The sequence below is a fragment of the Protopterus annectens genome, chromosome 1.part0, assembly GCF_019279795.1.
Source record: "Protopterus annectens isolate FY-2018-M chromosome 1.part0, PAN1.0, whole genome shotgun sequence".
Lineage (NCBI taxonomy): Eukaryota > Metazoa > Chordata > Ceratodontiformes > Protopteridae > Protopterus > Protopterus annectens.
The window spans coordinates 1,708,800,587-1,708,807,090 of record NC_056725.1 but is presented as its reverse complement, the minus strand read 5'-3'; the positions used below and the strand labels follow the sequence as shown (position 1 = coordinate 1,708,807,090).

At 42.6% G+C, this 6,504-nt stretch overlaps 1 non-coding gene across 1 annotated transcript; it reads right to left on the bottom strand.

Moving 5' to 3' along the window:
- Positions 1–3,702: 3,702 nt before the first annotated feature.
- LOC122802433 lies at positions 3,703–3,833 on the bottom strand. The gene has a single exon (XR_006364927.1). It is a non-coding gene; the product is annotated as a small nucleolar RNA SNORA17 (small nucleolar RNA).
- Positions 3,834–6,504: the final 2,671 nt, after the last annotated feature.

Below are 6,504 nucleotides of genomic sequence, written 5' to 3'. Positions count from 1 at the left end.
TCTTACTGCAACAAATCTGCAGAAACCCCGGCAAACAGGAGGGATAAAGGACAAACAACAGTGACATGTTTGAAATATGGTTGCCATATGCCTAGAAATCTGCTAGAGTGGGGCGGTGTGCTTTAACATACAATGCCAGACAGATTCCAGGTCTGAAACACAAATGAAAGTCAAAATTTACTGCTGTCAATGCTCACATCATCCCAGTGATTTCTCAAAAACCCACAACTGTTGTGGCCAACAGACAAAACATATGAGCCGCACATCAGGACAGTGTCTTTTCATCTGGACAGTGGAGAGGTATGACCGCAGTCATGTAAGAGAATGTAAAATACCCATGATAGCCACCAACCATGTCACCCAGCACCTTCTGAACCACAGTAAGACCAACACAACACTAACCCAAATCAGATCTGGGCATTTATCCATGTATATCCAAATATATCATGCACTACAGGGATGGAACTGTAAGGATAAGCAGATAGTGGTGAATAAATGTCCACCCACAACCATTTGCACCATTGTCACAACAACATACCAATACCCCAAATTAACTCTAGTGTAGAACGACTGTTTGAACAAACATATCCTGATTCTCAGTCACCCAATACACTGACAGATACTGGCCCAACTCACACTCTACTGTGAATCCTGAGGTGTTAAAGGACCTTTCTCAGTCTGCCCCTACAAACATACACACCTGATAGACTACCAGCAGCTGTAGCAGCATGCACAGTCAGACAGAAAAAAGATCTGTGAAACTCACATCTGCTACTCCCCCTACCCAGGCAAACATCTACACACAACACTGCTACACAATCTTGGCAGTCGCTTCACAATGGCCAGACATACATAGCTCTCATATGTACAGATTTCGACAGAATGTCCAGGGTGTGAGATCATATTCATGGCCAGTGCTGCATATCACTTCCAGGTGTATGCTAAGTCAATGGGATGATATCTTGAGTGCAGTCAATAAATAATCATATCACATACCTCTGACCCTCTTACTGCAAGACATCTGGACAAAGCATGACATACTTGGGGGACAGGGGGCTGGAAAGAGGGACATATCTCACATAATGGTGTTATAAACTGAAACAGTTGACAGTGTCACAGGCTTTATTGTAACATAACATCCCTGAATGATATGATGTCTGAAACATCAATGGATGTCAACAGTTACTGACTACAATCCTCACATTTTCCTACTGCTTCCACAAAAACAGACATCTGAGAAACAGACCAAACATAACAGGTGAATCCCTTAGCAGTCTGTGGATATCAGAACAGTTGAGAGGTATATCAGAGACATATCACTGTCAGATGTCAAGTCACACAGAAAATGCATGTCCAGATGAACCCTGTTAAACTAAAAACCCTCTATGTGTATAACAGCACTAATGACTTACAATCTGTACCCAATTCTGGAGCTTTGTTCCCCATGTTGCTGGGCTGTCTTCACATGTCCTCTCCTGAGAGGTGTTCCCACCTACTGTCTGTGAAGTTGTAGCCCCCACACCTCCATAATATCCTCCACACAGGCAAGGAAAAGGGGCAAGGCCAACAATGAAGGCCGTAATTATAGCACTGTGTTGCTATGGCATTGGCAAATGGAAAGACAGCACAGCTGCTCTGGATGCAAGTAGCAAGTGGCAGACACTGATTGGTGCACAAGCCATCACCTGCTCATGAGCAGTACCTACAAAAGGCAAGCAGCTGCCTATGCAAAAACAGGTCTATACCTCTATATGTGTAGACAGAAAGAGACACATACACACACACACACACACACACACACACACACACACACACACACACACACACACACACAGTGACAGAAACAGAAACAGGAATTGGAATTCAAACCAACAACACTTGGGGAAAAAGGTATGTTAAACAAGTAAGCATGTAATGCAATGCAATATGGGGCATGCAATAATGGGATATAGGATGTTAAACAAATATGTCTCAACAAGACTTGCTATACTGATATAGTGCTGATCAGCACCTATGTCCATAGCATCTGGGTATGTCTGCAGTGACATAGATCACAGCTCAGGCCCCTGATTCACACCAGGAAGGAATGGCTCACATATGAATACTACTGTAGTGTCTGTTGAACAATACTGACTGTGACACTTCTAGACTAGCTACTGGGATGTCGTAGATATCCATATGTTAATTGTGAATACAACTGTGATGTTCATGCCCTGGCCCAGCAATCAAGGAGCCTCAATCCTCACCACTAACACCAGAAAGGGCATCTCATATATGAGGAAAGGACAACAAATACACACAGTAAAGTGCAATTTCCCTTAAGAGCACACAGAGATCACAGTCAGTCTGGGGCTGATCACTCCCTTGCTCTCCAGGTCCCCAATAAGACTCCCCACTGATACAGCTGTAGGGTTCAGATCTCAGCCTAGCTGGGCAAGCTAAAACCTCCAGCACCCTCTCTGTCTAACCAGTGCTTTGTGTCCCTGCCCAAGTAGCTGACACACACACACACACACACACACACACACACACACACACACACACACACACACACACACACACACACACACTTTGAAATAAGAGTTTATACAACTACACAGACACTCCTAGGAAAGGCTGACACAGGTTCTCCAGCTGTGCCCCTATTACCCAGACTATATGCTAGTACCACCTGCCACCACCCAGCTAATATTTATCAGCTACTCAAAGGCCCTTAAAAGGGTGTCCAATTATTATTGTGCAATATTATTATCCAACTGGTAGTATAACTAAACAGTCAAGGCTTATTAGAGTGACTTGGTACAGTAATCACTATAAATATGCAATGTACTCTAGAGCTTAAATTATCTCTACACAAAACAGCCACAGTTGAAAGGCTTTAAGATATTTAATAATGAATAATAAAAACACAAGACAATACTTCTTACTACACAGTGATAGTCAAGAGTTCAGAGATCACAGATAAATACATAAAATAATTCAGTAGTACAGTTCTGATATCACAGAAAAACACTTAGTCTAATCTTTCTAGTTCCTAGCTATTTCTAAAGAAAACACAAGTCCAAGATAACTTACATATGAGCAAGACAGTGCTGTGAGTTGGATGATCCAGACAAAAATGCTTAATAATCTCAGGTTGTCTCTGTTTAAATTGAAATTGCAGTTCTGATTCACATTACATCATTCTTCACACTTTCCTTGGGTTCCCAGGCTACACATTACATCAGTCTTCACACTTCCCTGTGTTCCCAGGCTAACAGAAACTGCATTTACATTCTTAACATCTCCTTTTGTTATCTTGCAGCTGATCAGGAAGCAGAGCAATAAAATACATTTGCATGTTTAAATCTAGCAATTTAACTCTTGGTTAAAACAATAGAAAGAATGTCTTCATCTAGAAGGGCTGGAGCCGACTTTAGATCAAAGGGTCACAACATGCTTTTACTTGGTTAGTAGAGAGCACTGTTGTGACATTTTTTGCAGTTCCACATCTAACAACAGATTTTCCATTTAAGACAACAAGTCTGTAGTTTACATTCATATTTACAAATGACAGAATTATCTGCAAAATTCTATTTTGCTAGGCTGGCAGCCTTCACAACAACTATGATATACATGTTTGTCTCACAAATCTGAGAGACCTATACAGGTTATTTTCATAGTAAACTACTGTTGCAGACATATGTGTTGAACTCCATGTGCTATACTGAGCTCATACCATTCAATTGTCCAGTGTTATGGACACTGACCATATGTGTGCCTCATATTTGTAGTCATTTACTGAAAGAGTTGTGTTATATCTGACACATCACTGGCAAATCTGTGAAGACTAACATTAGAACATACTAGCATACATATGAGTGTTGGACATCCTCCAGTGTATTTCTGTGAATCCAAAGCCTACTGTGCTATCAAATGACTTAAGTGTGTTACAGCAATATTAAAAAAGTGTCACTAATTTTGGGCCATTGCCCCCATGTATGTGTGACATCCTTCAGATGTCCTGCTCTAACAGGTTGAGAGGTATGACTGAGCAGCAAGAGTGTAAATACATTGTGCCATACTGACATAGAACAGAAATGTATATCAGGTATTACCTGTGCACATGTATGTATGAGTAGATGTACCTGGAAGTCTCATAACAACAGACATGGGATGCAAAACATCAGGTAAATAAGCTATACATGTTGTACACATGTGTAATCTTAATTTCTGTGCATCCAACAGACATAACTTTCTACAGCTACTGGTTGTTGCATTGCCTTGACACAGACATGGGTACTAGAATAAGCATGATTATCAGGTTGAAATTGGAGAGGTGTCCAACTGTGTTATGACCTTGTGTCCATGCCTACTACAAACAGCTATATGAGCACCTACATAGCTGTATGGACTCAGCAATACCTCACTCGTAAACCTTGCCTCCACCTAGGTAGAGTAATCCCCTTTGCTGGACAGCAGAAATACGCAAACCACATAATAGGTCACTACATTGGCTGTACAGGGTCAATTAGGAGCAGGCACCAAGCAAACGAGCATATAAGGTCACACGTGAATAACTGTAAGGATAACTATGAGTACAAATCGGACACATCCACCAAGGCCAATCACAAGGCCATCTTCACATATGCCTTCAGTCTCAGAGGCAATAACCCACCCCACCTTGTAATGGTGGTCAATCACATCACATACACACATGCCATAGCTATAGCCAAACTGCTGCAGACAGGTTAAGGGCAAACATCATCCCCCTGTTCCACCATCAGTATAGGTGGATATGCACAGCACCCACACCCCTCCCCTCATCATCAGGGAGCAGGTGCATAATGCCTAATCAAAGTCAACAAAAGTAAGTCTCCATGGGACCTGATAACATTCCTGTCTGCATCCTACATAAACTCAAACATATGCTCCCAGCTCCATTAAACACTGTACGCAAGCAAAGCCTGGGCACCACTGACATCCGATCTGCAAGGTAGACGGCCACTGTTATCCCTCTACACAAAGGTGAATGATGAATGGTGGGTTATGCAATGTACTGGCCCTCATTGGGGGGAACATGACACATCAGGACCATGAATGCAATGTAGGTTCATACTGTGCTGATAGATGATAGGGGTATGATGTGGTTGTAAGTGGTGACTAATGATAGTCAATGTTGATGTGCAGGTTCTGTAAATAATTTTGACCAATGTATGAGGTCCTGTGATGTGTTTCCCCTGTTTATGTCTTCCAGGTGACATGCAGCAGCAAATACAACTACCATATATTGCAGCTGAAAATGCAGTCATCATGGATGCCATCATCCAGCACCATGAGGTGATGTTTGGCCATGGCCAACACAATCTGTGAGAGTGGACTACCCTATGGGACAACCTTGTTCACAGAGTTAGCAACTTGGGCCACTATGGATGCACATATGATCAGGTCAGGCATTGGGCAACTGACCTGATGCATTGTGCCCGGCAAAGGGCTACTGCAGTGGCCAGGGACCATACTGCTACAGGTGGGGTCCTGCCACACAGGCCCCACTTATGGCAATAGAGGAGCTCCTTGCCAACCTTTGGGCAGTGACCACACACCAGCCAAGCCAAGAAACACAAGTCGTGGAGGTGGGTGGCACCCGGGCAACAGACGAGGAGCATCCAAGTAAGGCTCCAGTGCACATCAATTGAAAGCTGTCACAGTCATACTGACATCCATAGAGTATCTAGATATATATGTCAGGTCAAAATGCAGTTGTAGGTGGGGTTTTGTAATGTACAGAAGTGCACATCTATGGTGAAGGACAGCAAATTGTGTACTATCAGAGCTTGTACTGTACATGTGCAGAAAAGTAGCATTCATCTTGTACCAATGCCACATGTGTGTCTGCTGATAATACCTCTCCCTCACAACTACATAGGTCCCTCTGGTCTGGATGTGAGACAGCAGCCTAACACTGGTGAGTATGGGATTGTCCTGTTGTGGCTCACCAGTACCCCAGGCATGCTAGGGTCATGCATGCTACCATGCACACAGCTGTTACTCTCAGCTATCCTGCGATATGTGCATGTTCGTGTGTGGTAGAGTTAACTGCATTGCATCACAGTGGTCATCACAGGGGCCTATTTGCAGGAGATATAATATATCTGTAGCATACCTCACAACCTGTCATTGCAAGACATCTGGACAAAGACTGACAAAATTGGGGGGGGGAGCAAAGGTCCAAAACTAGGGACATCTTTTAAAATTAGTCTTATACAGTGCATATAAAAGGTGTACACACCCCTGTTAAAATGCCAGGTATTTGTGATATACAAAAATGAGACCACTATAAAACATTTTCAAACTCTTCCAACCTTTAATGTGACCTATAACCTGTACAATTCAGTTGTAAAACAAACAGATCTGTTAGAGGAACAATTATGACAAAAAACATACAATAAGCTAGATGCATAAGTGTGCATGAGTTGAAGCTAATACTGTGTTGAAGCAGCTTTTGATATAATTACAGCATTGTGT